This window comes from Erinaceus europaeus, chromosome 15 (genome assembly GCF_950295315.1).
Source record: "Erinaceus europaeus chromosome 15, mEriEur2.1, whole genome shotgun sequence".
Taxonomy (NCBI): Eukaryota; Metazoa; Chordata; class Mammalia; order Eulipotyphla; family Erinaceidae; genus Erinaceus; species Erinaceus europaeus.
The window spans coordinates 85,181,119-85,200,117 of NC_080176.1; the positions used below are offsets into that span (position 1 = coordinate 85,181,119).

An 18,999-nucleotide genomic window follows, 5' to 3' on the forward strand; every position below is an offset into this window, starting at 1 on the left:
GCTCTGCACCCCTGGAACACGCCCCACCCCGTGCGCGCAACCCGGGATCCCGCCCCACTTCCTTGCGCCGCACCCCTGTAACACGCTCCACCCCGTGCACGCACCCTGGGGTCCTGCCCCCTTCCACGCGCTGCAACCCTGGAACACACCCCACCCCGTGCACGCAAGCCGGGATCCCGCCCCCTTCCATATGCGCTGCACCCCTGGAACACGCCCCACCCCGAGCACGCACCCCGGGATCCCGCCCCATGTCCATGCGTTGCACCCCTGGAACACGCCCCACCTCGTGCACGCACCCCTGGAACACGCCCCACACCGTGCACGCACCCCGGGATCCCGCCCCACACCGTGCACGCACCCCGGGATCCCGCCCCATGTCCATGCGTTGCACCCCTGGAACACGCCCCACCCGGCTCTCGAACCCGCCCCAGCTGCGCACGCATCCCCGTCCCCCCCCCATCACGCACCCAGACCCCGCCCCGGCCTCCGCGGGCCCTCCCCGCGGCGGGCGGCCTGTGCGGGGCTGGGAGCCCGGGCTGCTTGGAGGAGGAAGGGGCGGGAGCCGGGCAGGAAGGAGGAAGCGGCCGGTGGAGGAGGCGGCGGCGGCGGAGGAGGAGCCCGGGAGCTGGCGGCGGAGGCCGGGCCGTGGTGGCGCCGGCGCGGGCCGACGGAGACAGGCGGCCGCGGGTGAGAGCGGGGCTGGGGTGCGCTCCTCTGCGCGCGGGGGGAGCCCTGTGCTCTGGGACTCTCTCCCGGGGGCTGCCGTCTGCTACGGGGGAGCCTTCTATTCTGGGGAGCCTTCTGCTCATGCAAGTCCTCTGTGCTGGGGACCCCTTGTTCTGGGGGCATCCGTGTTCTGGGCACCCTTCTGACCTGGGGGTGCTCCCTCTGCCCCGCAGGGCCGTCTATTTCTGGGGACCCTTCTGTCCTGGGGATCCCTCTGTTCTGGGGAAACCCCCCCTCTGTTCTGGGGGAGCCTCTACTCCGGTGACCCTCGTGCTCCTGGGGTGCCTCCTCTGCCCCGGAAAGAGCCCTCTGTTCTGGGGACTCCTCTGCTCTCTGGGCGCCTCTGCCCCGGGGGCTCCAGGCCGGACGGGGAGCCCCAGAGCCCCGGGTCGGTGCTGCGGGGCCGGGTGGGGGCCCAGGCCTGCTTCCGCCGCCTTTGTTGCCTCGCTCGGCGAGGCCTGGGCAGAGTCCGGGGGCCTGTGCTCGCTCGCTCGCTGGCTCTCTGCATCCAGGAGGGGCCTCCAGGACTGAGGTCTCCCCAGGAGTGGGGTCCCCACTCCACACCGAGGCAGCAGGGGAGGTGGACCACGCGAAGGACGTGGGGAACGGACCTGGGATGCTGCTCTCTCGGTGGGACCACCCTCCACACCTTCTAAAGATCCCTTGGCACCCACATGCCTTCTCCTTCTGTGAACTGGGGTGCTCAACCAACTTTGGTCGGGGACATCTCTGCACTAGGACCGGTGACAGGTCCCAGACTTGGGACAAGTGTGCCAGGAACCCGGGTTCCACGGTTTGGGATGCCACCTTTGAGGAGGCTACCGAACAAACCCACACTTTTTGGAATTGGTGGTCAGGTGGGAGCTCTGGGCTTCCCGGGATGAAAGGAGGGGGGAATGAGAGAAAGAGAAAGAAAAGATATGTTCGGTTGAGTTTCACAGATGTTTGTGGAGGAGAGGGACAGTGTTGAAATCAGTGATACAAATACTCCGCCCACCCAAAGGTGACTGCGCTTAGGACAGAGAATGCATTTGCTATGAGACCAAAAACAAACAAACAAAAAAAGTCAATGGTCTCAGCTAAACCGGAACTGGTTCTCTCTCCTAGCAGGTATTAGCAGCTCACCTCACTCCTGAGATTCTCAGCAGACCCTCCACACACGCAGAGGCCACGTGACTGGGGGAGGAGAGTGAGTTTTAAATGGGATATTCACTGCTGCTGAGCATCATGGTTGTTGGGAAAAACAAAACAAAACAAAACTAGGTGGCTGTTGCTTACCAAGTTTAGTAGTTGAACACTCTCCTGCCCCAAATATAGCTGATGATCCTTCTCCCTGGATCTAACATTCATGGAAGGGTCTCTGCTCTGAGTCTAGTTGGTGTCCTGGACTTGGCTGCGACACAAGCCAGCTGAACTGATATCTAGACTGCTAGGTGCTAAAGATTCCTAAAGAGCTTCTTATCTGGGCTCGCCTGAGTGCTGCCTTTTTTTTTTTTTTTTCTTTTCCTTTTGGGCTAGGTAAAGCTCAACTAAAGTCTAGTAACCTACTTGAACTCTTCCTTTGCTTTGCTTTGCTTTGGATGACCTGGAGCATCTTTGGGGAGAACTAGTTTTTAGACTCTTCCCTTTACTTTCTTTTTTTTTTTAATTCATTTTTATTTTTTCCTCCAGGGTTATTGCTGGGGCTCTGTGCCTGCACAACGAATCCACTGCTCCTGGAGGCTATTTTTTCCCCCTTTTGTTGTCCTTGTTGTTGTTATTGTTGTTATTGCTGTCATTGTTGTTGGATAGGACAGAGAAATGGAGAGAAGAGGGGAAGACAGAGGGGGAGAGAAAGATAGACACCTGCAGGCCTGTTTCACTGTGTGTGAAGCGATCCCCGTGCAGGTGGGGAGCCGGGGGCTTGAACCGGGATCTTTATTGCCGCACTTTGCACCACGTTCCCTTATCCCGCTGCGCTACTGCCAGACTCCCTCCCCTTTACTTTCTGAGCGGACCTCTTCCTGGGTAGCAAGCAGCCTTCAGTGGCCACACAGAGTGGAGGTGAAGAGAGGCCTTGGCTCTTGGGGTTCCTTTGAATGCCCCGGTACACAAGCAGACATCTTTCTAAGACATTTTAGATCCGTTCCCAAATGCGTAGCAGTGGCAGTTATGCTCAGTCATGAGCAGTCGGGCCTGGAGAGATACCTCAGCCAGTCGAGTGCCACCTTGCCCCACCTTCTGCCCCGGTTAGCACCCTGGCTACACGGGAGAAGCTTTCTGGTGCTGACCTCTCTTTCTGCCTTCATTTCCCTGAATGAAAAAAAGTCATTCTGGGAATGACAGAATAATTGTGCGTATGGGAGATGGCGGCTCCACAAAAAAAAAAAAAAAAAAAAAAAAAAAAGAAAAGAAAAGAAATGGGTTGATATGTTGAAGCGTGGGGTCACCCCTCCATCCATCCCCTTTTGAGGCTGTGAGGGGAAAAAGGCCTAGAGTTCAGACCATCATCACCTTTGCCACCTGCCGCCTGTCGTCACGTCATGGCTGAGAAGTGAAGACTGGTTCAGCCCCTCCGGCCCCGGCCCAATCTGCATCGTCCAAGTGACTCCACACTCTTCCCTCACCATTTTGTGATACCTGTTGGAGTTTGCTTACTTGGCACTGCTGTTGGTCCCGTGGATGTTTCCAGAATGGACAGAAAGCCCTTGAAGATTTTGGCCCTCAGGCCGGGGAGTTAGCTCAGCCTGTGAGAGCACCAGACTTGTGTGCCTCAGGATCCAGAGGCTGCAGGTTCAGCCCCCAGATGCCAGAGCTGAGTGTGTGCTCGGGATACACACACACACACACTCTCTCTCTCTTTCTCTCTCTCTATTTCTTTCTCTTTTTTCCCCACTCCTTTCTTGAATTCACTCTTTCTCTCAGAGTACATAAGTGGATCTATCTTACTAGATGATTCCGGCCTTCACATTCTACACAGAAGACCGTGGAAGTGGCCGATCTTTCAGGAAGCATGTCTTCCTAGCAGTGTGACCCTGACCTCCTTGTAGACCCTGTGTGAGCCTTACTCCTCACAGGGGACTCAAGTCGGGGGGTACTCATTCATCTGACAGGAGTGAGCACAGCAAGTCCTCAAATAATACCACTCAGGACAGTTCAGCTTGGAAGCGGATGAGGAAGACAGTTTGGGGGCGCCACTATGAGTGGAATTCGTACTTTCTCCCCATCTGTGGGTTCTCTCCCACCTCAACTCTGCTTTTTTTTTTTTTTCCTTCATGCCCCCCCCCCCAACAAGCATGCCCCAAAGAAGGCATGTCACACAGTCCCAGAAGCATGAGTCAATGTGGGGGTATGGTGTCCTCAGCACAGAAGGGTTCGGGCCTTGCCTGGGTGTACAGGCAGGCACACAGAGGTGCTCTGGGGGTCTTTATCAAGAAACCCCATGACAATGTTTTGTGACATCCACCGTGGGAGCGTAGCTCTTGTCTATAGCAGCTAGTCTGTGGTTACTTTGGCTTCCTCATAACTCTCATTCTTGGGACTTGAAGTTTCCAAGAACCTGTCAGGTGTCAAGTGACAACTGTGTGTGTGTGTGCAGGTGTGTGTGTTAGGATCCAGGCTCTTTGCCACTGGGAGCAGGAAGCCTGCTTGGTTCTGTACCCCATCTTGAGTACTTTTCTCCGCTGTTGCCTCTCAGAGTTGTGCTGTGTGTCTGTCTCTGTCTCCCTCCCTCAGCAGCACCCCCCCCCCCCCCAACCCCTTGCAGCTCCTCCATGGCAATTCGTGTGCCTGAGTGTTCTGGGTGGCTCCTCCCATGGGCTCCCTCTCAGACCTTAATCAGAGAGGCTTCCCAGCAGCCCTTGCTTGTAGCTTCTGCACTCACCCCCTTATCAGTGTCTGGCCCAGCAGTTATTACGGCCTGGCCTGCCACCTGCAACTTCTCTCTCTACCTTTTCAAACTCCACTGTCCCTTGGGAGTTCCACCAGAGTCCAGTAACACTGATATGTCTCCTGGTCACCCCCAGCCCCGATGGTGGTGGGCAGGGGTTGGGGGGGGGGGGTGTGTGCACAGGAAGTGCTGACAGGTCCTCAGTGTCTGTTGTCTTTTTGTTGTTGTGGCTTGTTTATATCCCCCCCCCCCCCCCCCCCCCCGCTTTGTAGCCGTGCCGCCCAGCCTGGCAGACTGACTCACTGACTCACTGACTCCCCCTGTGAACCGTTGTCACCTGTGTGGGTCCCTCACCCCACAGCACTTTCCCTGCTACCTGAATCCCTTGATGAGCAAAAGGTGACCCGAGGTATCTGCAACCTTCTGGGAGCCTCAGGTAGCTGGTGTGGATTGAAGCAGGAAGGAAAACTCACTTGGGTTGAGCTAAGACAGAGGCCTGGACGCAGCGGGGTGGGAGTGGCTGGGTGGGGGTCCTTCACAGGGAGATGGTTTCCCGTTTGAGTTTGTTGATGGGCCTTTAACATCAGCTCTGAAGTCCTTCCCTTTCCTTTCCTTTTCCTTTCCTTTTCCAGAGCCAGAGTCTTATGCATGGGGATCTCACTAATCCTGGGCCCTTTGGTCCTTCAGCAGAGAGGCAAGAGATACCACATCACAGAAACGCCCCCAGCCCCATCCCTCAAGCCCTCCAGTGTGGGGTGTGGAGGTTTGAACCTGGGCCATGCCTAGAGCAAGGCACATGCCCTGCCCACTGAGCTGCCTCTTGGCCCTCCTCACTGAGGCTGCATTCACTTTACGCACAGTCTGAGCAGCGCCTGTCACTGTGCTGATGTGAACATTGAATAAATTTGTGCTTATAGGGCCGACGAGCTCCCTCGCTCAGTTGGTACACTTACTTGTCTTAGGCATGGCCCAGATTCAAGCCCAGCCCTCACTTGCACCGAGAGATGAGGGAAGCTTCGGTGCGTGGTGTCTCTGTCTTCCCATCTGAAAAAATCAGCCTGAAGCCCCAGTGGTGATTGAAGGGAAAAAAAAAAAAAGAGCCATACGTGTGAATGTCTTAGCTCAGGGCCTGATGTCGAGGCCAAAGGAGGATTCTGGTTAACACACGGCATCTGGATAAGCTGTGGTCTTCTTGGTTAAGGAAGCCCCGGGGTGGGGGGAGAGTGTGCAGTCCAAGGGATGAGGGAGTGGACAGTCAGAAAGAGGAAGAGAATGCGTGTGTGCAGGACGAATGGGGGCACACGAAGCTTGCATTTGACTGCCATGTAAGTGCTGGGTGCTGGGTCATCCCAAGTCTGCTGGCGGGAGATCAGGAAACAGCAGATGCTGTCTACCCGTAGCCTTCTGCAAAGCCTCGTTGTGCTCTTTGCTTGACTGGAGCACTGCTCAGCTCTGGCTGGTGGGGGTGCCGGGGATTGAACCTTGGACCCCTCGCGTGGCGTGCAAGTCCTAACGCTGCTCTACTGCGTTCACTCCCCAGACCTCGTGCTCTTCTTGTCCTGGTCGACTCTTTATTGTCAGGTCCTTCTCGGCCGCCTTAACACTTACAAAAGGTTTTCTCCAAACTCTTGAAAGGACATCATCCCTCCTAGAACCTCTGTGAAGGAGGTGCCGGCATTCTCACTGCCCAGGGAGCAGCTCTCGAAAGCTAGAGAAGACAGGAAGGAAAGAAGGGAGGGAGGACCAAAGCTCTCCGAAGGCCTGGGAGAGACCCTGTGCTTTTCTGGCAGGTGAACAGCGTCTGACGAGTCCCCAGCCTGTGCACGGCTCCCGGTGACAGCATGCTGCTGTGCCTTCTGGAAGCCGGCTGCTGTCACACACACGACTTTCGTCAAAAGCAATGTTCAGATTTTTGTAATGTGTAATAATTTCTAGAAAGGGTGAATTCACACCACACTCTAGCCAGTCAAGTATTCGGTGCTGTTTCTGGTGGGTCTTGCGCTGGTTTCTTGGGTGATGTGATCACACTGCTGTTGCCACTCCATTAACCCACTGAGGACTGAACTGCCAGCGAGGGAACCCAACAGCATGTGTGGTCTATGGCCTCCCTGGGCCAGCTTTGTCATAACATTTATTTTTCCGAGGTGGAGGTAGGCGGGTACAGAGAGGTGGAGGGTCCCTCCATGGCACCGTCCAGCCATCCATGGAGGACCCCTGCTGCCATCTGTGGTATCTGTGAAGTGCCAGGACTCTTGATGCCCTTGTTTTATTGTTATTGATGTTGTTGTTGGATAGGGCAGAGGGGAATGGAGAGTGGAGAGGAAGACAGAGAGTGGGAGAGAAAGATAGACACCTGCAGACCTGCTTCACTGCCTGTGAAATGACTCCCCTGCAGTTGGAGAGCCGGGGGGCTTGAACTGGGATCCTTACGCTGGTCTGTGTGCTTTGTGCCATGTGCACTTAACCTGCTGTGCTACCGCCTGTCCCCGCCCCCCCCCTTAATATACTTTTAAAGTTAGAGGAAGTCTCACTAGTAGACTTTAAAAAAAAGTTTTTTTAGTGTATTTTATTTTAAACTAGTGATTGAATAATGATTAACAAGGCTGTAAGATAACGGTTCAGTTCCACACAATTCCCACCACCAGAGTTCCATGTACCTTCCCTCTCCATAGGAAGCTTCCTAATTCTTTACCCCTCTGGGAAGATGGACCAAAGGTCTTTATGGGGTGCAGAAGGTGGGAGTTCTGGCTTCTGTAATTGCTTCTTCGCTAGACTTGGCCATTGGCAGGTGGATCCACAGCCCCAGCCTGTATTTGTATATTTCCCTAGTGGGGCAGGACTCTGGAGAGGTGAGGTTCCGGGACACATTGGTGAGGAAGGATTTTCTTTTTAGTATACTTGCGTGCGCGCGCGCACACACACACACACACACACACACATGCACACAGGCACACACCCCAGCTCTGGCATATGGCAGTACTAGGGATTGAACCTAGAACCTCTGGGACTTGAGGCGTGCAAGTGCTATGTCCTAGTGCTAAGATAGTGCCCCAGCACCAGACTTCTTCATCTTTTTAAAAAAAAATTTTTAGTTTATTTATTATTGGATAGAGACAGTAGTTGAGAGGAGATGGGTAAGGAGAGAGAGAGAGAGAGAGACACCTGCAGCTGTATTTCACCACTCGTGAAGCTTCCCTCTGCATGTGGGGACCATGGGCTTGAACCTGGGTCCTTGCACACTGCAACGTGCGTACTTAACAGGTGTGCCACCACCTGGCCCCCAGCCCTAGACTTCTTTTTAAAATTAATTAATTAATTCTTTTTTTCCCCCTAGACTTCTTAAGTTGCATGATTTTTTTTTTCCTTTTTCTTTTTTGTGAGTTTTGTTTTCCTGTTTATAAGAATAAAGGTATGGGGGGGCTGGGTGGTAATTCAGTGGGTTAAGTGCAGGTGGTGCAAAGCACAAGGACCCACATAAGGATCCTGGTTTGAGCCCCTGGCTCTCCACCTGCAGGGGAGTCGCTTCACAGGTGTTGAAGCAGGTCTACAAGTGTCTATCTTTCTCTCCCCCCCACCCCCGCCCCGTCTTCCCCTCCTCTCTCCATTTCACTCTGTCCTATCTAAATATGACGACATCAGTAACAACAACAATAGTAACTACATCAATAAAACAACAAGGGTAACAAAAGGGAAAATAAAAAAATAAATACAAAAAAAATAAAAACAAAAAAAAAAGAATAAAGGTATGGCTTAATTTTGCTTTTAGAGGAAGTATCTTCCCTCTGACAATTGTCATTTTTGTTTACTTTGCTTTTGAAACTAGGAAAAAACATTTAGCTGTACTTGAAGAATGACACTGTTACAAGCTATCACACACAGACTGTGGCAGAATATGAAAAGTGTGGTCCAGACCTAGAACCGCATTGGGACCTTAGTGGTTGCTCACACTGCCAGGAACTCCACACTTGAGCTGCAGGAGGCACATTCTCTTACTGACCAGCTTCGTCCGTGCACAGATGACAGGACATTGGGACCAAGAGTGGCTGAGTCCTCTCTGCAGGTGACACACCTCCTGGATGACCGCAGAAGGGGCCATCGACTGCCAGCTCACACAGGTGCTTTGGTTCCGGAAAGTCAGGGACTGGGGGATTGTGTCTTCTTGGAGGTGGACGTTGGGGATGGGGGTGGGTGTCACAGCTGGGCCAGCTCCTCGAGAGTATCCGGGGAGAGCCAGAGGGGCTGTGCGGGTCAGCCTAGGACTTCTGCTCCTTTCTCTGAAGTGGAGTTCTCTGCCTCTCGCTTTCATCCCTGCTTTGCTGGAATGCATCCTCCCAGAACTTCAGGGAAAGGGGCTGCGAGCGCTGGTTTCTTGGAGACCTGGCATGTCGGGAGTCCAGTCAGCGTTCTGGCCACCTGAGTATTACATGTAGAGTCCTGGGTGAAGAGATCGTCAGGGTAGATGAGCTCTGCAGAGACAGCTCCACTTGCAAATGCAGCCATGGCAATGAATATTTGTTGCCTTCACCAAGGCAGCTGTGTGCCTGGGGTGGCTCTGGCCCTCTGACCCCATGGGCATCCACCTGCAGCTCTCAGCACAGCCGTCGCTGGAGAGAGAGGACACTGGTCTCTGGCATTGGGGTGTTGGGCCCAGAAGGGATGCCTGTTGCTTTCAGTGTCTGCCAGGGTGCAGAGTGGGAGCACGTAGGAGTGCTCTGCTAGACAGGTGTGCTGTGTTAGAAGCCTGCTTCCTCTTGGGTTGGTCTGCCTCCCTCTCTCCCTTTCTCTTTCTCCCTCTCTCCTTTCATTTTTTTTTTTTTTTTCCTTCCAGGACTCATAGCTGGCAGGATTTCTGCTACTTCCAGTCAGCCTTCTTTTTACCTCTGTTTTAAAAGATTTCCGAGAAAAGGAAGGGAGACAGCACAGCATGGCTTCTGCCTGAGGCCCTGCATTTCATGACCCCTCTCCTTGGGGCTCTGTGTGCTACTCCCTCCCACATGGTGCCTGAGGTTCGAACCCGGGTCCTCCTGAATGGTGAAACTGCATACGCTCTATTGGAGGAACCCTTGGGTTGTTGGAAAAGCCATGACGTATTTGACGTATTTTTTTCTGTGCAAAAATGTGTCATGACTTTCCCAACAAGCCAGTATATATATTGCCTCCAGTCGCTGGGGCTCGGTGCTGGCACTACGAATCCACTGCCTTTGCGGCCTTTTTTTTTTTTGATAGAACAAGGAGAAATTGAGAGGAGAGGGTAGATAGAGGGAGAGAAAGATAGACACACCTGCAGACCTGCCTCACTACCCGTAAAGTGACCCCCCCCCCCCCGCAGGTGGAGAGCCAGGGGCTCGAACCGGGATCCTTACGCTAGTCCTTGTGCTTCATACTAAGTGCACTTAACCCGCTGCGTCACTGCCCAACCCCCTTCAATGTTTATTTATTTATTATATCACCACCAGGCTTATCACTGGGGCTCAGTGCTGGCCTGGTGAATCTATCACTCCCAGCTGCCATTTTTCCCCCCTCCCCTCCCCTCCCCTCCCCTCCCCTCCCCTTCCCTCCCTCCCTCCCTCCCTCCCTCCCTCCCTCCCTCCCTCCCTCCCTCCCTCCCTCCCTTCTTTCTTTCTTTCTTTCTTTCTTTCTTTCTTTCTTTCTTTCTTTCTTTCTCTCCTATTTGTTATTCACTAGGACAAAGAGAAATTGAGAGGGGAGAGGGAGATGGGCAAGAGATAGGCAGACACTTGCAGACTTGCTTCAGGCTCTTGAAGCATCCCTGTGGCTGGTAGGGCTGGGGGATTGAACTTCCGTCCTTGTGCGCAGTAACGTGTGCACTTAACTAGGTCCGCCACAACCTCTTAAATTTTGAAGGTATTGCGCCACCAGCTTTGAGCGTACTTTGCCCGTCACCAGATTCCTCGCCACATGTGTCATTTGACCTTTCTGGAGGCATCTGGAAGCTCTTTGTGGTGTGTACCTGGCGGCCGAGTTTTCTCTGGGTTCACACCAGCATACGGGACCTTTTCACTCCATAATAATTTCACTCCATAGTGAGTGTCGGTGGCTTTTGGAAAATGCAGAGTCCTTGTGTAGTTTCCGTTCTTTCGTGTCTGTCTTTTTCCTGCTTGGAGATCATCCTTGTTGGACGTCGGCTCCCCTGGGTTGACTTAATTCTTAGGTTTTTGCTCACTTAATTTTTTTTTTCTCTGGGGGGGGTTTCTTGATACCAGTGTCTCCGTTTTTCTTCTGTTGTATTTTCAACTTTGACAGTAGGAATTTTTGTTTTCTGTTCTCCCACCACATTTGTTGTAGTCATTGTGGCTAATTGTTTTTTTTTTTTTTAATATTTAAAAAAATTTATTTTTATGTATTCCCTTTTGTTGCCCTTATTGTTTTATTGTTGTAGTTATTATTGTTGTTATTGATTTCGTCGTTGTTGGATAGGACAGAGAGATGGAGAGAGGAGGGGAAGACGAGAGGGGGAGAGACACCTGCTGACCTGCTTCACTGCCTGTGAAGGACGCCCCTGCAGATGGGGAGCCGGGGGCTGCAACCGGGGTCTTTACACCCGTCCTGGTGCTTTGCGCCTGCTGCTCTACCGCCTGACTCCCGTGGCTGATTGTTTTTATAAATAACATCTGACTCCTGTTTGAAATTGGTGATGGCTTTTTTTTTTTTTTTAGCCTTGGTGCCTGTTGCTTCTCCCCCACCGGACTCCAGAGTGCTCTCTCTGGCTTGCACGCCAGCTCACGTGTGCCAGCTGCTGCCCCTGGCTTCCGACGTCCCGTCCTATGTCTTCGTGGTGTTGTCTATTTATGTATTTATTTTGATTGGCAGGAGGGGAAGAGGACATGGCGATAAGAAGCGCATACTTCATGCAGACTTAGCTCTTTTTAAAGGGTTTTCGATCTTTGCGCTTGCATCTGTTGGCTGCGAAAGCATTTTACTTTGGGGGTGGGCGAATCAAATCTGATTTTTCTTTCCTTAAAGGAAGTGTATTTTCACGGCAAGTAGGGCTGTCGTGAAGCCACATCTGTGTGTCGCTGGGCGCTAAGTGACAGGGTTTGTGAACTTCCCTTCTGTTCTCCGGCCGTGACGTGGATCATTGTATAAAAGCACCAGTCGGACCGCATTTGGCAAACTGACCGGTGGTTTACTTTGAGATTCAGCCATCATTTTTACAGTGCCTTTTCTGTTTCTTGTGAACTTTCATATTTTCTGAATACAGTTGTGTTCTTGATTTCAGTTTCTTCTTCTTGTTAGTGACTTAATACTGACTCACAAAATCACAAGGTAACAGGGGTAAACTCTTGCACAGCTCTCACCACCAGCGTTCTGTGTTCGCATTGTCTCCATCGTAAGGGTTAACTATTATTTCCACAACTATCTGTCTCTATTTGCCCATTTCCTTTTCCTCCTTGTGGTCCCATCTTCTCTTCCTTTCCAAATCATAACACCTATTACTACATCCAAATATTGTTCCTCCCTTTTTCCTCTTCTCTTTCCGGGTCCTGATAAGAGTTGGAGTTCAGAATTCTCTGGTCATCTTCCCCCTGTCATTTCTCCCCCACTGGGAGTATGGGTCAAAATTCTTTTTTTTTTTTTAAACATTTTATTTACTTATTTATTTTCCCTTTTGTTGGGAAAATAACCTTGGGTTTCTTTTTTATTGTTGTTGTAGTTGTTGTTGGATAGGATAGAGAGAAATGGAGGGGGGGAGAGAGAGAGATAGACACCTGCAAACCTGCTTCACTGCCTGTGAAGCGACTCCCCTGCAGGTGGGTAGCGGGGGGCTCGAACTGGGATCCTTGCACTGGTCCTTGCTCTTTGCGCCACGTGAGCTTAACCCACTGCGCTACAGCCTGACCCAGTGGGTCAAAATTCTTTATGGGGTGCAGAAGGTGGATGGTCTGGCTTCTGTAATTGCTAGTTTGTGAGATGTATGCGTTTGCAGGTGAATCCATACCCCCAGCCTGTTTCTGTCTTTCCCTAGTGGGGGAAGGCTCTGGGGAGGGGAGGTTCCAGGACATATTGAAGTTGACTTCAGTCTCTAATGTTAGGTGGCTGAGGTTAGCATTTTGCTCTGAAGACACATACTGTAACTTAATTGGGTTCCTTTTTTTTGTATTCCAGATGTGCAGAGAGGATCATTTTAACTGAGAACTCCCGCTCCCCTAATGCAAACTGAGTGGCAAAAAAAAAAATTGTCCTAGGCAAAATAAGTATTTCAAGAGTTGATTGATCCCTATCTAAATTGGAACTCTTGTGTTAAAACCTGCAGGTAGAACAATCAAACCGGTTATTTTTTATGGACAAGTTATCTTTAGAAGTTTAAAACTTTTGCTCTAATAGTGCAGTCTGTATTTTAGAGATTTTAAGTCTGAGCCAACTGACTTTTTAAATTTTGAAGAACAATTTGGAGTGAACGAACATTGTCACCTGCTATTCGGCACAGCACCCCGCCCCAGAATAAAACTAAAAGCCAGCAGCTGCTGACCTTTGACCCTAATGGTCAGCCGTTGGTTAAATCTCAAAAGGATTTTCACCTGTCGGGTCAGACTTTTCTCCTGGGCAGTGAACATGGTGAGAGGGTTGAGGGAATTGGCTGATTTTGGCTAAAGCAGTGCCTGGATGGTATAGAAATGAACACATTAAATGTTTAGAATGTATCTCAATAAGGACAGTGTTAAAATCAGAAGTAAAAAATTGAGGGGGCAGAGAGGTGGTTCTGTTAGAAGGGTGCCTGCGACCCAGGTTTGAACCCATCACCCCCCCCCCCCCCCACACACACACACACACACACACACACACACACACACGCGCGCCCTGTGGGGGTAAGTACTGTAGCTCTGGGGTACGCTTCAGCTGTATCTTCACTAACCCTCACTTCATCTGAAAAGTTAGCCTAGAGAGTGCAGCCTTGGTGACGGTAATGAAAGGGGCAAAAAAACCCCAAACAAACCGAGATTATTTCAGCAGTTAATTCTTCTTAGTCAGTTTCATTAACCTTTTACTTTTTTTTTTTAAATGGGGGCCGGGTGATGGCGCACTGGGTTAAGCACACTTAGTATGAAGCACAAGGACCTGTGCAAGGATCCAGGTTCAAGCCCCCGGGGCTCCCCACCTACAGGAGGGGTGGCTTCACCAGCAGTGAAGCAGGTCTGCAAGCTTCTTTATCTCCCCCCCCCCCCCCCCCGCTCGATCTTCCAACCTTCTCTCAATTTCTCTCTGTCCTATCCAATAAAATGAGGGGGAAAAAATGACCTCCAGGAGCAGTGGAATTGTAGTGCCGGCACTGAGCCCCCCCCCCACCTGTTATAAGCCTGGAGGCAAGCAGTAAATAAATAAAAAATAATTATTGTAGCATGTGCTCTCAACCAGGTGCGCCACCACCAGGTACAGGTGTGGTAGGAGACTGGAGTTGGCCTCTTTTTGCCCTGATTTTCTTTTCTTTTTGTTAATAAATATTTTTATTAATAATAAAATAAATATATTAATAAAATAAATAATAAATATGTATTTTTAAAAAAATATTTACTCCCTTTTGTTGCCCTTGTTTTATTGTTGTAGTTATTATTGTTGTTATTGATGTCATCATTGTTGGATAGGATAGAGAGAAATGGAGGGAGGAGGGGAAGACAGGGAGAGAGAAAGATAGACACCTGCAGATGACTCCCCTGCAGGTGGGGAGCCGGGGGCTCGAACAGGGATCTTTACACTGGTCCTTGTGCTTTGCTCCACGTGCACTTAATCCACTGCACTACCGCCGGACTCCCATAAATATTATTTATTACAGAAGCTAGACCTTCCATCTTCTGCACCCCATAATGACCCTGGGTCCATACTCCCAGAGGGATAAAGAACAGGAAAGCTATCAGGGGAGAGGATGGGATACGGAGTTCTAGTGGTGGGAATTGTGTGGAGTTGTACCCCTCTTATCCTATGGTCTTCTCAGTGTCTCCATTTTATAAATAAAAATTAAATTATTGGGGGCCACACACCCAGTTAAGAGCACATGCTATCCTATGAAAGGACCTGGGTTCGAGCCTCCACTCCTCACCTGCGGGGGAAGCTTCATGAATGATGAAACAGTGCTGTAGCTCTCCCTCTCCCTCTCTCCCCTTCCCTCCATCCCAGCTCCCCCTTCCTCTAGAATCCAATCTCTATGCAATAAATAACTAAAAAGAAAACCAGTTTAAAATATCTTATTGGAGGCACCTGGTTAAGTGCAAATATGTTACCATGCACAAGGACCCAGGTTCAAGCCCCTGCTCCCCACCTGCATGGGGGGGGACCCTTCATGATCCTTGAAGTAGGTGTGCAGGTGTCTCTCTGTCTCACCCCCTTTCCACCTCCCCCTTCCCTCTCAATTTCTCTCCTATGCAATAAAATGGGGGTGGGATGATGACTGCCAGGAGCGGTGGATTTGTAGTGCAGGCACCGAGCCCTAGTGATAATCCTAATGGCAATAAAAATAAATAAATATTGTTTTTACTTGTTGTTTTTTCAATGAAAGATGCAGGGCCCTGCTCAGCTCTGGCTGACGGTAGTGCTGGGGATCGAACCTGGGAACTCAAGAGTCTCAGGCAGGAGGAGGGTCTTTTTTTTTTTTTTTAATTGTTGCTGTTGTTATTGATGTTGTCGTTGCTGGATAGGACAGAGAGGAGGGGAAGAGAGAGACGGGGAGAGAAACATAGACACTTGCAGACCTACTTCACCGCCTGTGAAGTGACTCCCCTGCAGGTGGGGAGCCGGGGGCTCTAACCGGGATCCTTATGCTGGTCCTTGCGCTTTGCGCCACATGCGCTTAACCGCTGCACTACCGCCCAACTCCCTGGAGGAGGGTCTTCTGCATAAACATCATGCTGTCTCTCCAGCCCACTGCCCCAATTTCTGTGGTGAATGAGGAAGCGGGGTCGTTCACCCGCAGAGGGCAGAGGCTGAAGATGGGGTGTCAGGGGGTGTTCTTGTTGTAGGCGTGTCTTGTGTGGACAGGGCTGCTCAGTTGAGTGCCCAGGGCACCGAGGGGGTGGTGGTTCTGTATTTCTGCCCTTCTGCAGCTTCCCGCCCCTGTCCTGCCAGGGTGCTCCCCTGACCCGGGCAGAGCCAGACTTAAACACTGGTTTTGCTGAGAAGTTGTTTTGGTTTTTTTTGGAGCGGGGGTGGTGGTGTGGGGGAGGCTAAGGATGCCTTTTAGGAAACAGTGAGAGAAACCGTGAACTGTGAGCTGGGTGAGGAGGGAAAGGGGGCCTGACACACTGGTCTGGGATACTCCCTGACACAGGCCAGACTGGATGTTAAGTCTGATGTGCAGAAAGCTGTTTACGGGAGACAGCTGGAGGAGTACGCCTGGGTTCTGAGAAAGCAAAAATAATCGGCCGTCTTCCCCCAAGCTTTGCTTATCTGTCTGTCTGTTGTGTGGTTGTGTTGTAACTGCAGGCCAAGAGAAGGCCAGGTTTTTGTTTGTTTGTTTTAACCTACCGACTGGATTTACTTAAACATTCCCTTTTAAAGTAGATTGAAAACAAACACTGTTATAGTCATCTACCCCCCCCCCCCCAATAAAAATAGTCGCATGCTCCTTATAGAATATTTTAAAAACAGGGCTAGGGAGTTGGCATGATGGTTCTGCAAAAAAGATTTTAATGCCTGAGCCTCCGAGGTCCCAGGTTCAATCCCGCCATATGCCAGAGCTGAGAAATGCTCAGGTCCCTCTCCCTCTCCCTCTCCCTCTCCCTCTCCCTCTCCCTCTCCCTCTCCCTCTCCCTCTCCCTCTCCCTGTGGCCTCTCCCTCTCCCTCTCCCCCTCTGTAATTTCTCTCACTACAAAAATATATATATATACATTTTAAAAACTAGCTGTTCTAAATGATTTATAATTTATAGAGTTCTGCAGTCACTTTGACTCTTCAGATCCGACTCCCCTCCCTATTCTTTCCGCATGTTCCAGACCACACTTTTTTACATATGATTTTGTTTCCTGTGTTTTTGCACTTAACAAATGAACAATATGAATTTCCCCCTGCTGTTATTTATTTATAACTCTGTATAAATATCAGCTTTAGCAGGTCCCTGACGGTCCCTTGTGTCGACCAGCCAGAACTGTATTTGTTTGTAGCTCGTGTACGTCTTTGACCCTCAGTTTTATGTTTTTGTCATGTGGAGTTCCCCTCCTCCTCCATCTGTATTATCTTTATTTATTGGGTAGAGACAGCCAGAAATGGAGAGTGAAATGAGAGGCAGAGAGGGAGAGCCTGCAGCAAAGACCTGAGCTGTAAAGTGGAAATGGAGGGGCTGGATGGTGGTGTCCCCAGCTGAGCACACACGTTACTCTGTACAGAAACCCAGGCTCAAGCCCCCTCACTCCCTTTCAGGGAGGAAGTTTCACAAGCAGTAAAGCAGGGCTGCCAGTGTCTCTCTTTCTCTCTCCCTCCGTCTTCCCCTCCCCTCTCCACTTGTCTTTGTTCTGTCAAATAAAATAGAAAGAAGTGGGGGTGGGGGGTAATGGTGCCAGCAGTGTTGGATTTGTAGTGCTGGCACTAAGCCCCAGTGATAAACCTGCTGGCAAAATCCATCAATCAGTCAATTAATCAATCAGTAAAATGGAGATAGGACACTCCCCTCCCCCAGTAGAGTACTGTGAGGAACTGAGAGCTGGCTGCAAGTTTAAGTCCATGCGACACCCCCCCCCACACACACACACACACACAGTATGCAGTCCTCATCAGGGGCCAGACCAGGCTGTTGCCTGGAGTGACCAGGAGGCAGAGAGGCTGCCCGGGTGAAGGAAGTTGGTGGTAGGACTATGTGCTGTGTGGGGCGGCCTCAGAGGCCAGGGACTGGGAGGGTGTGGCATCCTTTTCTCCTGTCCAAGGGAGCAGGGTACTTGAGGGGTGGGTGCTGTTGGAGGAAGGGGTGGGAGTGGAGCAGAGGCCATGCAGGGTGGTTTGCCCGGGGAGAGCAGAAGCAGAAGCGGGGCAGCATCTGAGTGCAAGGCTGAGCACCAGGAAGTAGGAGCGGTGGAGACCTTTGGCCCCAGGGTGCCTGAGGGCAGGTGGGGAAATACACACAGACATGCATTGTTTCACCTGATTTCTCTTTCTTAAGTGTTTGTGTGTGTGTGTGGGGGGGGCGGATTTGTAAGCATGTGAGACCCAGTCCGGTGGCTACCGAGAAATCTGATAAGAGAAAGAGAAGGGGTCTCTCCAGGCCCTGCGGCCCTGCTCCTTGGATGTTCTGGGAAGCATTGACTACACAAAATTAAGACAAGTAAGCAGACACAGATGGCGACATGTTTGCATTTCGTTCAGGGCGTTGCTCGTTTCAGGAGTCAGGCTCGGGTCTCTTTGCATAAAACTCCATTGTACTGGTGGATTATAGTTAATTTATGAAATCAGTTCATCCACTTTTTTTTTTTTTTTTTTTACTATGCGTCTTGGTTGTTTCCTAATATTTAGGTGAATTCCATCTTTTTGCCACAAGGAATCTTGGAATAAAAGTTCTTTTTTTAAAAAAAAAAAATCCTGGGAGTCGGGCGGTAGGTAGCGCAGTAGGTTAAGCTCAAGTGGTACAAAGTGCAAGGGCCAGAGTAAGGATCCTGGTTTGAGCCCCCGGCTCCCCACCTGCAGGGGAGTCACTTCACAGGTGGTGAAGCAGGTCTGCAGGTGTCTTGTCTTTTTCTCCTCCTCTCTGTCTTTCCCTCCTTTCTCCATTTCTCTCTGTCCTATCCAGCAACGATGGCATCAATAACAACAACAATAAAAAAAAAACAAAGGCAACAAAAGGGAAAATAAATAAATATCAAAAAAACCCCTTTATTATGAGAGAAGGAGAGATGAGGAAAGAGAGAAATGGTGCTGCAGAACTCAGGCATAAAGTGGTGAGGAGAGTAAACCTGCAGCTTCTGAGGCCTCAGGCAAGCAAGTCGGCCCAGTGAAAACCTGGTTTGGCTTAAGTGGAGTCATTCCATAAAGTACTTCCCTGGACATCACATAGTGCCTTAACCTCTGCCTCAGGCGCCCCCGTACAGTGTGAATACCGCTATACTCACGTATTTACATATCACGCTGAGTAGTGGAGTCCCGTTTTCTGGTGTCACCTCAACTCTTAGCGCCAGACTCTCAGGGCTGTCAGGACGGTGTAGGGGTGCTGCCTTTTGAGGCCGTGGAAACCCCAGCCCAGCAGGGTCTGCTAGCCCAAAGCCTGCCAAGCACCAGGTGAATGATCAAGTCCCAGTGGCTTTCACAGCTAATACATAGGTGGAGAACCTTAGCCAAAGACCAGGACCCTGAGATCTGACAGCGTCTCAGGGTTGAGAGAAGCTGACTTCAGTCACCATATAGTTTATCTGAAGAGTCTGGAGGGACAGCACCTAGACACCTCGAGATGGGAGAATGTCAGGTGTGCCCATGA

General features: G+C 50.9%; 1 protein-coding gene across 1 annotated transcript in view; it reads left to right on the forward strand.

Annotated features, from left to right (window-relative positions):
- Nucleotides 1–522: 522 nt before the first annotated feature.
- Nucleotides 523–18,999, forward strand: part of SOCS6 (suppressor of cytokine signaling 6) — a 31,244-nt gene continuing 12,767 nt past the window's right edge. Inside the window, exon 1 of the mRNA XM_060174035.1 lies at nt 523–687. The gene's annotated coding sequence lies outside the window, so the exon portion shown is untranslated. The remainder of the gene's footprint in view (nt 688–18,999) is intronic.